The sequence below is a fragment of the Rhipicephalus microplus genome, chromosome 1 (assembly GCF_043290135.1).
Source record: "Rhipicephalus microplus isolate Deutch F79 chromosome 1, USDA_Rmic, whole genome shotgun sequence".
Classification (NCBI taxonomy): Eukaryota; Metazoa; Arthropoda; class Arachnida; order Ixodida; family Ixodidae; genus Rhipicephalus; species Rhipicephalus microplus.
In genome coordinates, this window is record NC_134700.1 from 87,271,166 (window position 1) to 87,290,198 (window position 19,033).

A 19,033-nucleotide genomic window follows, 5' to 3' on the forward strand; every position below is an offset into this window, starting at 1 on the left:
TCCATCGAAGCAGCCACTGCCGTCAAGGACTACCCCCAAAGTATGGCCACTTAGAAATTTCCGTGAGAACAATCTTTTTTACATCCGCAACCCAAACCAAGGATGACCCATTCGCTAGCTTACCATGGGTATTCAACACGCCTCGCACACCCACCTCATTCCACAGCGATACTGGTCAGAATGTCGAAAACTGGCTTGATTATTTCGACCGGGTCGCTGCCATCAACGACAGGGACAATCACCGTAAGTTAAAGAACGTGTATATCTCCCACTTATATGCAGGGAGAGTTTGGTACGAGAATCACAAAACTTCATTCACAGGATTTCCATCGACAGCTTCGTGAGGTGTCAGTAACCTCCAACGGAAAGAGAGAGCGGAGCAGGCACTTTCTTTGCGGTTTCAAATGCCGAACGAAAGCGTCGCCATGTTTTTCCAAGAGATGTCGCGAATTTTTGGATGGGATGACCGCCACGTGCCAGAAGATAAGAAGCTGCGCCTGCTAATGCAAGGCCCAAAGGAGCAGCTTTTCGCAGGCCCTGCGTGCAACCCTCCTTCGATAGTGTCGAAGTTCATACGTGAGGTCACAATTATGGGGCGCATTATTTGGCAGCAGTTGTCGCAGTATGAGTGTCAGATGGCGATGTCTGCTGCGTGCTCGCTTGTAGAAGGAGCCTATAACAAAGAGGTCCTTGCAGAACTCATACGCCAGGTTTTACGAATATTGCTGCTCTTACGCGCGTCATTCGTAACGAAATAGGCAGTTCGCCTATTCCTCGCCACCATTCCTCGCCACAATTGCAAGGCGAACCTCTCTCGTTTTCCTATGCGAATGGCTTACGCGTCTCTACGCCGTCGACGGCACAGTTTGCTCATTCACCTGCTGGGGCCACTGGCGCTTTTTAAGTCCACCCCATTGCACCGCGGAAGTCCACCGTCTTGCGTGCACCCGACAATGGTCCTTCGTGCTACCATTGTGGCGAAGTTGGACACATGTACCGCGACTGTTATTACCGACAAATAGGCCCACGCGGATTCCACCCAGATGCCCGTTGTTCACGCTATAGTGAACGCCCACAAGAAATTGCGGATTACTTGGAAGGTGGCCATCACGCTCCCGTTCCGCCACGACGACTGTGACATTCACCATTACCCTGTTCGTCCGCATCAACGCCCAGCGCCCGACAAGCTATTGGGTCCCCTGGTGTCTGTGTCGCGGCGCAAGTCCACGCCGGGGAAACTGAAAAGGATGACCTCCAGAGGTGAGGCCACTGTCACGCGAACCGGCAAATACCCTCCGCCGCTGCCTTACGACGTACCATTGAAGTCTGTTTCTCAAACCGCCAACAGAACGTCTGCTACAATTACCGTTTCCGTCGACTCCTATCCGGTGACTGCGCTTGTCGACATGAAAGCTGACTACTCAGTGATGAGTGCTTAATTGGCCACATGTCTACACAAAGTGCTGACAACGTGGTACGGCCCTCAACTAATCACCGCTGAAGGACACACTGTATTCCCTATTGGAAGGTGCACCACCAGGCTTAAGATTTATGCGTTGGCTTTTGTAGCATCATTCCTTGTACTGCCCAGCTGTTCTTGGCGGGACAATTTGGGCATGGGTTTTCAGCAAGATTCTGGAGCGATAATTATTCTGTCTAATTTGTTCGTCACTTTCGCTAACATTGTTTCGCGAGATTGCGAGATCGAGAACAAACATTGTGGCGTGGCCTTACGCGTACGTGACGGTTGCGTCACCTTGCCGCCTTGCAATAGTATTTTCGTTCTTGTTGAGCGTCCGCTGAGGCAGTCAATTACGAGCATTGCTGAGGGTAACCTCACGTTATAGCTTGATCGGGAAGTCTGTATTGCTCTAAGTCTCGTTCAACTCTAAAATGACCAGACTACGCTTTTAGTTACGAACTTGAGTGGCGAATACAAGCATTTTGCGAAACACACAACTACTGCTTACTTGGAGGCATTGGATGGCTAGAACGCCTTCTGTTTGATTACGAAAATGTCTACTGAAAAAAGCTGCGATACTGGCGTAACTAGTCGCCTCCACGCCAATCACCAGTTATAACAACTTAGGAGGGCAAGGCTCCTCAGTCTTCTCTCATCTTTTAGTGACTGTTTTGCCACAACGTCGAATGTCCAGCAGACCCCTCTAGTGAAGCACACAATCATCACTGACACAACAGTCCAACCCGAGCGCCAACGCGCTTACTCGCAGAAGGAGCAGAATACCAATCGTCATCAAGCGAAACAAATGCTCGATGACGACGTAACTCAACCATCGACTAGTCCTTGGGCGTCACCAGTTGTTCTCGTTAAAAAGAACGATTGTTCGCTACGAGTATGCTTAGACTACCCCCAAACTGAACAAGATAAATAAAAAAACTTATATCCTCTTCCTCGCATCGATGATTCATTGGTTGCCTGCGACACACCCGTTACCTCTCTTCCATTGATCTTCATAACGGATACTGGCAGATAGAATTAGATGAACGGGCCCAAGAAAAAAACAGCGTTCATTACTCTATGAATTCGCTATGAATTTTCTATGATCTCTATGAATTCAAAGTTTTCCCTTTTGGCCTGGGCTCCACTCAAGCCACATTGAAACGAATGATACACACAGTTTCATGTGGCCTGAAGTGGCACATGTGTTTAGTGTATATAGACGACGCAGTCGCTTCAGAACAACTTTTTAACAGAACATTGAGCGGCTTGAGGCGGCTCTTCTGGCTATTCGCAATGCCGAGCTGTCTCTGAAACCAGAAAAGCGTTATTTTGGATATGAGGAACTCAAACTCCTCGGCCATATTGTCAGCAGCAGTGGCGTTAGCCACGGCCCCCAGGAGGCTATGGCAGCCTCTCTGTTCCCGATACCGAAGACAAAGTTTGATGTACGCCGCTTTTGGGCCTTTGTGCTTATTACCACCGCTTCCTGCCTAGTTTTTAGAGAATCGCTGACCCTCTACAAAAACTCTTCAAGGACGACATCGCCTTCATCTAGGGTCCCAAACCATCCGACGCTTTCCCCAACATTCAACAACGCCTACAAACGCTGCCGATCCTTGGTCACTTCGACAGCGAAGCAGACACAGAAGTCCGCACTGACGCGAATGACCTTGGTCTCCGAGGTACTCTCGTGCAATATCAAGATTTCGTGGAACGCATCATCGCCTACGCAAGCCGCACGTTGTCATCTGCAAAGAACTACTTGACGACTGAAAAATAATGTCTGGCGGTTGTATATAGGTCATAAAGAAATTCAGGCCATACTTTTACGGACGCTCTTCGAATCATCAGTGACCACCACTCTCTCTGTTGGCTAGCGAATCTCAAAGATTTTTCGAGCCGTCTCGCGAGATGAAGCCTTCGGTTACATGAATTCGATATAACCATGGTTTACATGTATGGTAAGTTACACGCCGACGCTGACTGTCTTTCCCGCGCACCCGTCGACATCGCCGCAGAAGACGAGGACCAAGACTTCAGCTGCCTTGCTATTTTCGCGTCATTAAACGAGGCTGAGCAGCAACACGAAGACTTAGAACTACAACCACTGATCTAATACCTTGAAGGACGTCACCCACAACCCACACGTCAGTTTGCGCATGATCTGTCATCTTTCTGTATACGCTAAGACATCCTTTACAAGCGCAACTTTCATCCAAAGGAAAATGTTCACCTCCTCACCGTTCGTGCTGCTCTGTGCGAAGATATTTTGCGCGTCTCTCACAACGAGCCATCGTCAGGGCATCTTGGCTTCGCGTGTACTCTGGAGCGTATCAAAGGTAAATACTAGTGGCGGAAACCTACAAAAACCGCCTGGCAGTACGTGGAGACATGAACAGCTTGCCAGCGCCGCAAAATATCCAACTACGAAACCAGCCGGTCTGCTTCAGCCTTTACGACCCCCTCACACACCTTTTGAAAAGGTCGGGATGATTTACTTGGCCCATTCCCGAAGTCTACGGCTGGTAGCGCTCAATTGTGGTCGCCACCAACTACTTGATCAGATACTGCAAAACACAAGCCGCCCAGTGATCAACTGCTTTCAATGTGGCTAATTTTTTATCGCTCTCCACCACGATGCTCCCACTGTCATCATCACAGATCGTGGTACTACTTTTATGGCACAAATGCTCCGAGAGATTGTGTTTCTGAGCGGTACGACGCACCGATCAGCAACTGCGTACCACCCTCAAACTCACGGTTTAACCGAATGCCTTAACAAAACGATTGCAGATGTGCTTTCGATGTATGTCGCCAAGGATCACAAGAATGGACCTTTCCAGAAATCGCATCGCCGCGCCTTCCCCTGGTGGATCGGCGCTGGGGCATAATGGGAGAGCGGAGCGCCGGCGGTCAAAGCAGACGACGCCTTTCCGCTTTCACCTGCTTTCATCGCGCGCCGTGAGTGGTTTTGGCTGGCGTAAGGAGCTGCTATTGTGAAGAGACCGCTTTGACTTTTATTCATGCAAACTAGGCTGTGTTGTTCGTCGCAAATAATCGTATTCATTCATGAACATGTCGAATAAGGAAAGCAGCGGACACACTTGTCTGTTTCTGAGATTTGATAATACGTGAACTTCACTGGACGGTCCATATATTGCTCCCGCTACGGTGTTCTAGTGGCTAAGGCGCTTGGCTGCTAGCCCGCATGTCGCGGGGCTGAGTCCCGGCCGTGGCGCCCGCATTTTCTATGGTGGTGATATTGCTTTACGCCCGTGTGCTTAAATTTCTGGAGCCATCCGCTACGGCGTCTCTCGTAATCGCATGGTGCTTTTGGGACATTTGGCCCCCACACTTATATTATTTATTCATTCATTGATGGGTGCTACTTCATGACTTCTATGTTTGTAATGCTGCAGCTAAGTTAGACCTTTGTTATCTGTGTCCTCACTGTGATTACAGGGCTGGAGTTTTACACTTGCAGCTTACCCTGTAATCAACTACGCAAATTTATTAGGGCGAGAGGCTTAAATACCTCGTTATAAACTCACAGGGTCACCTATTCATCCGCCTAAGATTATTTGACGGAAAAGGTTCTCTTCTTTTTCTTCTCAGTCGACATGCTTATCTTACCCTGCCACTCTTTGACTGTCAGCGGGATTTTACCATGGGCGCAAACTCATATTGCGTCGCGGCTGGGGGAGAGCACTGGTGTAGCTTGGGCGTGAGCAGCTGCCGGTGGGGCTTGAAAGGGGCCAGTGACCATTTGGCACCCCCCAGTCGACGCCCAAGCCCGCCATCATTCACACCATCCTTCGAAAACTTGCTGTACCTAACGAGGTTTGCACTGCCTCCAAAAACGGAGGCAGTGCGAAACTGATATTGCAATGCATCCGTGATGAGACCACGCTGCACGAAGCTCAGATGTCATGCGATGACGTCATCACGTGAATTCACGTCATGTTTTCAAGACGTCACAGTTTTAGCGATGTCTGACATCATATATGTTATTATTACGCAGGTTATTTTTTCGATCACTTGTCGTCGCTGACGCGGGACACAAACGGTCGAGTTTCACGTTTGACAAGGCATATGAGGTTTTCACCTAAAAACAAAAATTGACCGTTGGTGGTGGCGTCCTGTGGTGTCGGAGTCAACAGGGACGATGCAAAAATTATCGCGTGACGGCGTCACCACACGACATTATCGTGACATGATGAATCACCAGAATGTGTAAGCTCATCAAGACGGTCCCATGATGACGTCATGAGACGACATCGTCACCTTTCACGGCTTTGTTATAGAGTGATCAGCCCACCACTGACGGAGGCTAAGCAGAACCAGGTGAGGTGCTGAAAGTTTGGAACGCCTGCAGCCATAAATCAGTGCAAAGCCACTTTAGGTGCAGAAAACATTCGCAGGTGGGAGGGGGCGATACCAATAAACTGACTGAACAATAAATTTGGCAGATCCGGTGTACAGTGGGAATCGATGATATTCGAAGCACGAATGAGAAACGTTATTATGTCCTTTTAAAATCAGCACAACGTTATGAGGTGGAGGTAAATGATGACGTACATGAATTCCGTGTCATGATTATCACGTTTGGATGTGTCGTTTACTTTGTCATCTATTCGCGTCACGTGATACCAATCTTTGGGTAAGTGGAGCTAAGAAAACGGCCGCGAGCAAGCTATGAGCCTGGTATCTTTTCATGTTATTACTTAACACGCGTGTCAAGATCGTCATGTTTACACCAGTGATATATTTCGTCATCTATTGAGATGATGTAACACCAAATTTTGTATATGTGGAGCTTGCGAAACGGCCACGAGCGCATCATAAAGGGCCCAATATACTCCAGTGTAGCGTTCACGCACGCGCACGCTGGGAACAGCGATGCTACGTTAGCAAAACCGGGCACTCTATAGTCTGACACCAGGCGCGACCAGCGTCCATCGGCGTGGCCCGATGGCAATCGGCTCGAAAGGCGACGTGGTGCATTTCGCACCGATGCGTTGCCCACACAACACTGCGTCTCCCTCATTTCGTGACGGAGGGACGCCGGACGCGCTGAAACGTGCATGTGTCAAAGCAACGCAGCGCGGCTCGTGCCTCCGATTATATGGCAGGACTGGCGCCTGGCGTGGCAAAGCCGGCGCGACACGACAAAATGAATGCCGAGCGCGCACACTGCGTCACGTCCAAATGTAATGGCGCTTTGATGGTGACATGTAGTCATGTTCTCATATGACACGCATCTCATAATTATTATGTTTGCACCAGTTACATACCTTCGTCATCCATTGGCGTTTCGTAATACCAAATTTGGCATAATTGAAGCTAGCGAAACGGCCGCCAGCGCATCATGAGCATGGCATGTAGTCGTGCTGTTACACGACACGTATCTAGTGTTTATCATGTTTGTAGCAGTATCCTACCTTTGTCACGCATTCACGTCCCGTAATAACAAATTCGGTATACGTGAAGCTAGCGAAATGGCTTCCAGTGCATGATGAGCGTGGCATGTAGTCATGTTGTTACATGACACGCATCTCATGATTATCATGTTTGCGCCAGTCACGTACCTTCGTCACCCATTTTGTACTGTAATACCAAGTTTGGTATGCGTGACGCTAGTAAAACAACCGCGAGTGCATCACGAGCGTGGCATGTAGTCATGTTGTTACATGACACTCATGTCACGATTTTCATTTGAGGGTCTGTCGCTTGTGTTCGCTATGCATTCATGCCCTACCATAGCAGTTTTGCAACATACCATGTGAACGAAACCACCGCAAACGCTTCAGGGCCATGAATTTTAAGTCTTGATATTCATGACATACCTGTCATGATTTTCATGTCATGACTAGTGAAATATGCTTTTCATACTGTAACGTTATGCCATACCAAGTTTGGTATCGATATCATTATCGAAACGGCCAGGAGAGCTAAAAGTCGTAGGCGGCTAGATAGATAGATAGATAGATAGATAGATAGATAGATAGATAGATAGATAGATAGATAGATAGATAGATAGATAGATAGATAGATAGATAGATAGATAGATAGATAGATAGATAGATAGATAGATAGATACGCTCAAAGTCGCCGAAGTTCCCGAAGTTCGCTAATGGCCCTTTTGGCAAAGGTGACAGGAATGGTTGTATGTTTTGGGCAGCTTGGAGAGGCAAATGCACACAAACAGCGAATTGCTAAACTAGCATAATCATAATTTGTAATGAAACAGGAGACCACGGGAGCTGAAACAGTAAAATATATTATTGTATGAATTATGCACACGATTTCACGCTGTTTGAAACGAATACTGCATGTGAAGTATCCGCTCTATGGATGTGCTGTTAGCTGGTTTTTACTACTCTCAGCGTTCCAAGTGCAAACTTTCGACACACAGCATTTGAAACAGGCAATTAGTATTCAAATATACCCAGAATAGTTGAGCTTGAACTCATTTGTCAGGGCGGAATTTCGACATTATCAATCGCGAAGTGCATGGTTTGCACTACGCATCGCGTGGAAGCATATGACGAGTGACAGTCCCCACCATAAAGTACTAATAATGAAGCTGTACGGCCAAACTGTCAATAAAACAAATGAAAAAGCTTATGCTACACGGAACACGATCGACAAAGCACAGGGTACTCACTGCGAAAGCCAAGAAAAGTTTCTAATTCAATGGGCCTTTTCGCGGGTACGTGAGCGATTCCCCAAGACATTAAGAAGTCAAGCATGCTAGGTTTCTTGACTGCACGTTGCTCTGGGTGGTGCCTCTTCTGTGAGTGCAGCTTGAAGCAGGGTTATGAAGCACGACTTTCGCACAACGATGCGTTCGCACGCCCGCACGTTGTGGGAAACGGGGTGAGCCAACGCTTGCGCGAGCAGATAACCCTCCGCCGGTGCTCCCGTTTCCCATAATGCTTTCTAGGCTTCCAGGCACCGTAGGAGGGCACGCGTGGATTCCTGAAAATGTCCATTGAGAAAACATTCTCCCGTATATAACATTTGCCTACAACACGGTTCTGCAGGAAACCACCGGCTTTGCTCCTTTTTGTCTGGTTTACGGCCTCGACGTCACCACAATGCTTGACACCATGCTGCAACCAACTCTGCCGGGCATAATTACCCCGTCCGCAGGCCTATTTGTTTAGGGTGCTAGGACGCCCGGCATCTTGCATGCTTTCTCATTTTATCGCGGCAAAATCAACATGCTTGGCGGTACAGCACCCACCACAGAGCACTAATGTACGAACAAGGTGACCTAGTCTGGGTATGGACTCCCTTACGTCAACCTAGGCGCTCAGAGAGATAGTTATGTCGGTACTTCGGACCCTAACGAGTTTTTCCTCGCCTTGGGGAAGTCAACTACAAAATCGTACCAGCAGACATGTCACACCGTTTTCGTAGACCACGCTCCTCGTATGTGGTTCACGTCTCCAGGATGAAGCCGGACTGTTCGCGTTGACTGCAAGTCACGAACTTTGTGCTGTGGCACTTGCTTTCAAGACAATTGTAGATTTCTTTCTCGCTTCTTATTTTTTCAACTCGGCCTTTTTCTTCTCAACGAACACAGGCATTTTCGACTACCTTTCGTTGTTTTCAGAGCCGAGGCATTCAAGCGATGCTTCTTTTTCTTTTTTTTTTCTGTGGAGAGAGGGTAACGCTACGCTGCGTTGGGGCAGAAGAAGAGAGCACAGAAGTGAGTGCCTGCTGTGGCCGAGTTAACAGTCGTTCACTTCGGGTACCTGTCTATCGTTTCCTCTCGCGACAATATATAAAATGACCTCGCAGCTATTAAACCAAAGGCCACTTTTAATGAATCGGTGCTTTTAATTTAGGAATTGATGAGAATGAAGCAATACTTCGTATGACGTTTGCTTTGTTTTGGGCTTTGTTTTGCGTTCATTTCTCATAGCGGTGCCGTAGCACGTTCTAAGTTTGTTTGGACATGCAATGTTTCTAGGTCCTTTACTCTCCTCTGTAGCTTACTCAAGCTGTGTTTTCTCGGTCCTTCTTTATTGTTTTTACTGTGAAGGGGAGATCCTTACATGACTCCACAAACGTGAAAATTGACCAACTGGGTCCCGCACCGGAGGCATCAACATGTGACACCAAACGTTATATTTTCGTGCTCATGACGCATTTATATCGAAAACTAACTTTGCACGCTTTTAAAGCTCATGCGAGTTTTGCAGAGCATTGTGGTGCAACCTCGCTTGCGCCGCCACCATTGCAAACATCTATTGTTGGCGCTCTAGTCTCTGTTGCTTGCAGCGGATGTGTGCTTTGATTTCTTGAAGCTGTGAGGAGCCGTGTGTATCTTCACCTGTTTGGCACATCGCCTCAGCACTTTTGGTTTTCTCAGTGCCTCTAAAAATGAAAATGGTGAGCATTTTACTCATCTAGCCCCTGTAATACTTTGTGGCATGGAACGAGGAAGATGTGGCCATGTATTTTTCAATAAATGCATCATTATACGTTGCAGTTATGTCAAAATGGCTCATGCACAGTGTCGATGCAGCTCGGCAGTATCCAGATCGCTAATGGTTCCCGTCGACGCTTGGTAGGTGAGCGAGCTCTGCATCAATTAGCGCTGTATAAATACTTGATAAGGCCATGAAAAATTCCCGGCACAGCGTCGGCTGAAGTTTAAGAACGTCGCGCGGTGACTTCACAACAACACCTCCGATTAACAACTGATCCACGCGAACGATGTTACTCTCATCGAAGTGCTTTTCTCACGGGCGCACATTCAGGGAAACAATTGCAAAACTACCAGTTTCCTGTCACTTCCATTTTTTCCGCCGATGAATGTAGGCAGCGAGAATCTGAGACTTTTTCGTTTCTTTTATAACCAGATCGAACACCAGGTACTCAACAGGTACACACTATCCTTCCTGATCTTCAGACACAGCACACTAGATCCAATGCTGTGAAAAACTACGTGATGACATGCAACGATATTATGCATTGTCCCCATAGCAGCACCAGCAGCCAGCTTCCCTCCGGTCTGCCAGATGCCCCACGCTGTGGAGTGGATGCTACAGGCGTGCGTCGGTGACGAACGTGCATCACCTCGGCTCCGCTAAGGACAGTCGTGAATCGCGGTCACTCAACCCGGATCCGACTAATTTTACTCGTCTGGTCTTTATGAAGTTGAGCGACGCAGGTGGACACCACTCTCATCAAAGTCGGCCCATTTTGGACGCATTTTTTTGAGTGTTAGAAGATTTCGCCAACCGCCGGGGTGCTGGCCTAGCAGCCGCAACGCTGCCGCCAGCCCCGGCTGGTGTTTCCCCGAAGATGGCGTCTAAGACGGTGATTCATTATTTTTTCATTTCATTTCATTTATTTACTCTCAATGCCGTAAGGCGTTACAGAGAGGAGGGGTACAATACTAAACAATCAAGAGAAAAGACAACACCGGGGTGGTTACAAAAAGTGATTGCTGACAGTGGACCTGAGTGCGCAGCGTCGCTGATGGAGACGATGGAGGCTGGAAGGCGATTCCACTGCACGCTGGTCGTTGGGACAAACGAGTTCAGGTAGAGGTTTGTTCGGGAGTTTGGCACACCAACTTTTAACGGATGATCAATGCGGGATGACACGTATGATGAAACTGAGAAAAAAGATTGTTTTAAGGTCTGATTGGTGTAAAATATTTTATGGAAAACACATAGGCGGGATATCATACGACGGGTTGCAAGATCAGGTAGTTTACTACTTGTTTCATGTTAGTGACACTGGATGACCGGGAATAATCAGAGAGAATAAAACGAGCGGCCCGATTTTGGATAGCTTCAAGTGTGGAGACAAGATTGGCAGAATGTGGATCCCATACAGAAGAGGCATATTCAATCTTCGGCCGTACAAGGGTTTTGTAAAGCTGCAGTTTTAATGAAGTGGGAGCTCGAGAGAAATTTCGTCGAAGGAAGCCGAGCATGCGGTTCGCATTATTGCTAATATATTCAATGTGCGAGTGCCACGAAAGGTTATCTGAATTCTGAACGCCCAGGTATTTATAGGTGGTAACCGATAATAGAGGGGAGCCATTCAGGAAATATGTGTTTACAGGGGTGTGCTTGATTGTTCGAGTTAACATCATATATTTGCACTTGTCGACATTTAGTTTCATTAGCCAGGTGTTGCACCAGGCTGAAATTGTGTTAAGGTTGGTTTGAAGTTGTGAGGGATCAGAAGGTTCGCATATATTTCTATATATAACACAATCGTCAGCGAAAAGACGTATTGATGAGGTTATGGTATCAGGAAGATTATTGATATAAATTAGGAAGAGAAGAGGCCCCAATACTGATTCCTGAGGGACACCAGATGTAACAGGACAGTGAGGAGATTCGTTATCATTAACGGCTACATATTGAAAGCGATTCTGCAGAAAACATTCAATCCACCTTAAAATGTTAGGGTCAATGCTCAGTTTGCTAAGTTTATAAAGTAGTAGTGGGTGGGAGACGCAGTCAAATTCCTTCGCGAAATCAATTAAAATGCAATCGACTACTGACGCACGATCCAACAAAGAACAGAGATCATTAGTAAAGGTGATTAATTCAGTTTTACAGGAAAGATTTTTGCGAAAACCGTGTTGGTAGACTGTAAAAAATGAATTAGATTCTAGAAAGCTCATCAAGTTAGTGTAAATGATGTGTTCGAGTAGTTTGCGTGGGATTGATGTAAGAGAGATGGGTCGATAGTTAAAAGGGGAGAAAACTTCACCAGACTTGTACACTGGAATCACCTTTCCAGCCTTCCAGTCGTCGGGCAGTAAGGAACACTGTAAAGACTGTGAAAAAATATAGGAAAGCATCAATGAGGAGTTCACATTGGTACTTTTCAGAAAATCATAGTTAATTCCATTTATTCCAGAAGATGAAGAAATTTTGGCCCCCTGTGTCAGCTTGAAAGTTCCAGCACAGTCAATAAAAATGGGTTCCATTGGTTCAAGATGTACGCTTTCTTTAACAGGAAAAGAAGTAGGAATTGTTTTAGTAAAAGATAAAGAAAACGTATTGTTGAGCAACACGCAGCACTGCTCCCGTGGAACAAGTGTTCCATCCGGTGTTTTTAATTTTACATCTTTAGATCTGCTCATATTAACAGCGCTCCAGAACTTGCGGGGATCAGTCGATAAGAGGGATGGGAGCGTTCGCTGATAAAACTCGGTTTTTGCACGAAAAAGGCCTTTTTTATATTCTGATGCGACGCGCGCATAAGCCGCCCACCTTTCAGCAGAACTTTATAGTCTACAGTGGCGAAAATTGCACCTTTTTTATTAAGCAGTCGTTTTAGTGAGACGTTGTACCGCGGTTGGCGTTTAGGATAGGGTATTCGTCTGAGCGGTATGTACTTATCAGTCAGCCATTGAACCTTGTTTCGAAATAAAGCCCAATTAACATTGAGCGGACGCTCCCAAAATTCAGGAAGGAAATAATCTATAAAAGCTTCCAGTTCCCTATTTATGGCTTGGAAATCAGCTTTAACGTAGTCTCTAATTTGTTTAAACTGTTTGGCGGGGCGCGAAGAGGATGACGGTATAGTGAAATCGGCAACTAAGTGGTCACTCAAAGCAGGATAAAGCGTTAAAGATGAAACAGACTCGGGAAAAGTGGTCAGTAAAAGGTCAAGGGTGCTGGGAGACGACTGGGTAATGCGAGTAGGTCCTTTAACAAGTTGACTTAAGTTAAATATAGAGCAAACGTCAATAAATGACTATCCTGCTTCGATGCAGATTGTCAGCATGGATACGGCACAACTCGAGGACTTTCCGCCACCCGAGGAAGAACTTTTGGAATATATGGTCCGAATATGGCGACGCAAGCAGAAAACGCTGGCACCCAAGGACACCGGAGCTACCGTACAGCAACAAGCGGCGTCTCGCTCTGCGCCTGCTACACACGGGGACACAGCTAGCGCGCCTTGAATGAAGAAACCTGCAAATCCTAGTGGCGTTCCTAGCAGACGCCACACATTGTGCGTGATGAACTCATCGTGGTGCTCAAGCCATGCAAAACGCTCGGTCTGAAGGCGACCTTCTTTCCAGGCCAAGCCGGTGCTGCTGTACGCAACCTGATACGTGAATGTGGGGAGGTAAAACTCACCGTCTGGCCCGTATGGGATCAAATTGTTACTGTGTGTGGACTGAGCTCAGTGCCCGCCGCCGAGAGGCTCCTTCGGCACATGATGTTGCAGTCGGGACCCACCAACTCCCGTTCCGCGGTCACGCTGAAGCCTCGGTTAACGTCGGCAAGGGTGTCATTCACATTGATCTCAGCGATACATCAGGTTCTCTCAAGCAAAAGGTGAAGTGGAAACACGGCAACATTTTGTGTGTGAGAAAATTGGGCGACACCGAAGTGACCGTGGTCCCCTCCGAAGGCAAGAGGGTACCCAGTTATGTCCACTTCAGCGATCAGGTCATCCCTGTGAGACATTATAAGAAGATGATTCTCGCCTGTCACCTATGTGGCACGGTAGGGCATCAGGCTGACATCTGCCCGAGGCCAAAGTCAGGCCGCTGTGGTCGCTATGGCTCTCAAGTGGTCGCCACTTCCGAGGGCACTGCTGAACACGAGTGCACACCTCGTTGCCTCAACTGTGGAGGCAGCTATCTAACTGGTGCGGCTGACTGTAGAGACAAGTACCGGAAGCCGATCAAGCCGAGAATATAACCGAGCAACACGAAGTGGACGTCAGCTCCCAAGGAAGTCCCGTCTTCTACAGTGAACACAAATAAACCTTCTTCTGCGCCGGGAAAACCTGGGTAAGTCAGGACGACCAACAAGGCTGAGACCAGGACGAAGGCGCCAAACTTCAACTCCGGGAACTTCGCATCCCTGGCAAGCGCCCAAACAAAGGTGAGTGGTTGAGTTAGGGCTGCCTCTGGTCCTCTCTTCCCCTTCCCTACCGAAGTCGCCCTACAGCGGCAAAATGCTGAACTCAAGCACCATACTGAAATTTTAGCACAGAAAATTCCGGAGCTAGAGGCAAAATCGGCCAGGCTTACAGAGCCTCAGGCACATGCTGGTCATTCGTAGCCTATGCAAAACTGAGCCAGTGGACGTGGATGATAGGGCCTTGGTTGCGTCAGGGCTGTCTAGCGACTCGCAGTCCACGGGCAGCCAGTAGGACACGTGGCTGTTATGGAGCACCGCTTAGAACGTCTAGAACGCACGATAGCGTACGTGCCAGGCAAAATTTTCGAAGGCCACAGGGCTTCCTTCAGGAAACTCTGGGAACGCGAGCTCTCGAAGATTGCGAAGAGCGTAACTCCCACAGTGATTGTGTCTGTTATGTCCTTAATACAGGGCGAGAACAGCGTTCAATTTAGAAAAAGCCACTCTCGCTAGCGTTCCCCGCGACCAGATACGCGTTGGCGAACGGTGATTCCCCGTCAAGACACAGCCTCGCAGCAAGATATTCTCGCTGCCTCCTCACCGGAGATATTGGTGCCACTGCCTGAGGTGCCATCACCATTGGGAATTGAGGCTGCGGCCAATAATTAAAAATTAATATTCACTATGCCTACCCGACGCCAGTGGAAAGCCAATAATAAAACAATCGAAGAAAAATTCGAGATCGTTCAGTGGAACTGAAGGGGTTTTCAAAATTGGAAGAAACCGCCGCACGTCAAGCTCTGCCTGCAGTCGCTTCGTACGTCACCAGCAAGCCTGGGCCTTCAGGAGCCAGGATCAGAAGCTAAATTCACTGGGTATTGCTCGTTCCAGTGGTGTCCTACTACGTGTACTCTGGTGAACAAGGCCTACACCGCAGTAGCTGTCGAGCTCGAATTGAATAACGCACAAGGCTACAGCATGGTCAAGGTCCTGCCACTGAAATCCCGAGATCTCTCCATACACATACTGAGCATTAGTGCTCTACGCATAACGCACCTTTGACTGTTAATGAAATGTTCTATTGTGAATTAAAATTGGCGGCAAAAGAACCTCTGGTAATAGTTGCAAAGTTGAACGCTCCAAGCCTTCATTGGAGTTAACGCTTTGAAATGGCGAAAAGACGCAAGTGTGCAAAGCTATTCTCCACATTTCATGTTACGTTGCTCACGTATCCAGCATGTCCAACACTCATGGGTAACTCGGTAACCTGGGACACGTGTCCTGACCTGTGTCTCGTAACGAACGCTAAAGATCCCGTATGACAAAAACTTGTGGAATCGCTTGGTAGTGACCACTGCCTTCTCTGGATAACTATTCCGGCGAAGGTGACTCGCAAAATGCGGGGTCAAGTTAAACTGACTGATTGGAATACCTTTAAAAAGCAAGACATTACTTCCGTGCTCTTTTCTAGTGGCGATGCGTAATGGGCAAAGCATTTGCATGCAATTCAGCAACAACATGTTAAGACCCTGCAAACTACCTAAGAGAAACTCGCAGTAGACAATCACCTCCTGCACCTCCGGGAGGCACGTAGAAGTCTTACCAAGCGGTGTAAAAAACAAAAGCCTAATCGCAAGCTTAAGGGTCGCATTACTGACCTCGCAAATGAAGCCGCACAGTATGCGTCCCAGCTAACTGACTTAAATTGGATCGAGAAGTGTACTAAAGCAGCGCGTCAAATGAGTTCGAAAAGGGCGTGGCGCTTCCTTCGCAGCCTCATTGACCCTACTCAGACGAGAGGAGAGACGCAGCGACAACTCCGGCGGGCTTTGCACAGGCACCAAGGCACGGCGGCTCAGCTCGCGGACACCCTGTGTGACCGATATCGCTGTCGCATAGAGGATTCCATTGGGCTCGAGTACGAGTACACGGGCAAGCCTAATCCAGGCATGGGTGCCCCTTTTATAATACATGAACTAAGGGTGGCTATAGCTAAGATGCGCAGAGGTACGGCTACGGGTAGAGATCGCATGACAGTCAAACTGTTGGCGAATCTTTCGAACTTGAATTGCCTTCACTTGCCAGAGTACATAAATCAGACTTGGGATGGACGTCCACTTCCCATAGACGGGAAGACTTCCTTAGTCACTTTTAATTCTAAACCAGGCATGATGGTGAATACCGACAACCTGAGACCAATCTAACTTCATATGTGGGTAAACTTATGGAGAGAATGGTTTGGGATCTCCTCTCTCCATACATGAAAGAAGGGCCTTTTAGCAGACACTATGTTTGATTTTCGCCGACATATGACTGCTCAGGATGTCCTTCTTCAGTTGCACCGTGACATAATTGAGCCCACTGTCATGTGACACAACGACAAGGCCATGCTTGCTCTCGATCTTAAAGGCGCCTTTTAACGTTCGCCATGGTAGCATTCTGGCAAATCTGACCTCTTCAGATTGTGGTGACAAGGCATTTGCCTGCGTAGAAGACTTGCTCTCGGAGCGTCAGGCCTTTTCTAAAATTGAGGATGATCCATACGGCCCATAAAATATGGGCACTAGGAGTACTCCCCAAGGAGTACTCCTAGTGTCACCGCTCCTCTTCAACATTGATATGATGCAGCTTTCACATCATCGGCCCGGGTGTAAGAAATGCATCACCCACTTAACGCGGATGATTTAACGATTTGGACTACTGAAGGTAACCTTGGAGAAATGGACGACCACTTCCAGCAGGCCACCTCTATAGTCGATCGCTGTGCTTTCGACTGTGGTTTCCGATGCGCTCCTGCAAAATCAGAGCTTCTGCACGTCAGAGCCAACCCCAAAGACGACATGAACTTACATATCTTTTTTATGGGAGCTCCTGTCACAGTAGTCGAGAAAATCCGGATCCTGGGCCTGTTCATATATAACAGACTCAAAGCGGACACTACAATCACCAAACTTAAACGCATAGGCGAACAGGTCAGACGTATGATCCACCGCGTTTCCAACAAACGCCGCGGGATGAGGGGCAGGGATACGCTTCGACTCGTCCATGACTTTGTACTCAGCCGAATCCTCCACTCCGTACCCTATCTTCGCACTAAGAAGCAACACTACCAGCGCATTGACGCCATAATTAAGAAGTCTACAAAGTGAGCTTTAGACATACTGGTAACCACCTCCAATGCCAAGTTGTCAGCTTTGGGGGTGTAAACTCTTCTTGCTAGGAAGCGTAGCCACTATTACACGAACTTACAACACAAGCGCTTAAGCACTTAAGCGCTTCTGTTGTGTGTTCTCATAATACTGGCTGCGCTTCTTGGTAAGATAGATTCTTACCAACTGGCCCGATACAATTGTTTATTGTTTAAACTCTTATCAGGAATTGAAGGAGGCGCACCTCGTCTACCAATATAAGCGACTTTCGCAGACGATATCTGGGCGCCATTTGTTAGGCCACCTGCACATAAAACATGACTGCATTCCAGAGAAGACTTGCAGACTTCCTGAGCTGTGGCGCCACAAGCACTGGGTTCTTCCCCTTCCTCGAAACATGCACTCGCAGTCACACGAAGGCAGACAAGGGGCGCGCACTGTGGCCCTCGAATACCAGTATGAATCTAAGCCAGGTGTATACTACGTTGATGTGGCAGGGCCTTTGCCCACTGGATTCTACACGTCCGCCATAGTTCACCAAAACAAACCTGTTAACGGGCTCTCCTATCGGGCTGCCGATTCCACACGCGCGGAGGAAGTAGCAGTAGAACTTGTTGCCTCGCACATGGACTCTAATATATCTATTACAGATTAACGCCGAGCCTTTGAAAATTATCTGAAGGGTGAGGTATGACCTTTAGCCTCCGATATTTTAAAGCGAGCCGTCAGGGATTTATACCCCTGACCAAAACGCATTGTTTGCACTCCAAGCCAGCAAGGCTAGATGTAACGAAGCTGCGGATGCGGCCGCCCGTGCGCCTAGCCACCGGGTACCTCACCCATGCTTTTCCGGTTGAGAGAATAACCAACCACTTCTACGATTCAGAGAAAATCTGGTGTACTATTGCGAACAACATTGGCTTTTTCCGTTGCCTGCTATGGGCCTGAATAAGGCCGATGAACGAATCCTAAGGCGCCTGCAGACCATCTTGTTGTGTCCTGCAGTAGTAAAACATCTTGACCCGAAAGTCGATGGGTGGCGCCCTCACTGTGGGGAAATCTCCGAGAACTTTCACATGATGTGGGCATGTCAAATGAATTCTTCACTTCCCCCTAACCCTTCCCTAACTAAGGAGGCATGAGAGGCAGCCCTTCTCAATCGCTCAGGGTTGGAGGCTCAAAGACCTCTTGTCCAACCGGCGTGGGTAGCGGTCTTTTCTAGTGGGGCACCGGAATAAGGACTCCCCCTGCGCAAATGGCGCTTATGGACCTGCAAAATCTTTATGAATATATGTTTTTCACTCACTCACTCACGTTCTGATGCAGCACCAAACCGCGAGCTCCGCTCAAAGCCCACAAAGCTTTCCTGTAGAGTTACGGTGAATCTTCGCGACTAGTAAGAATATTGAACGACTATGCTAATACCATGTTCTTGTTGTCATTGCTACGGAAGTGCAAAGATCCCTTCAACATATGTCGGTGCGTGTTAAAGTAACCAGTCGTATGATAGACCACTAGAGGTAACAAATGATTATCAAAGTGAAGTGTGTAGT

General features: G+C 47.8%; 1 pseudogene; it reads left to right on the forward strand.

Annotated features, from left to right (window-relative positions):
• The first annotated feature begins 16,988 nt into the window (after positions 1-16,988).
• Positions 16,989-18,718, forward strand: LOC119177948 (uncharacterized; annotated as a pseudogene).
• The last annotated feature ends 315 nt before the right edge of the window (positions 18,719-19,033 follow it).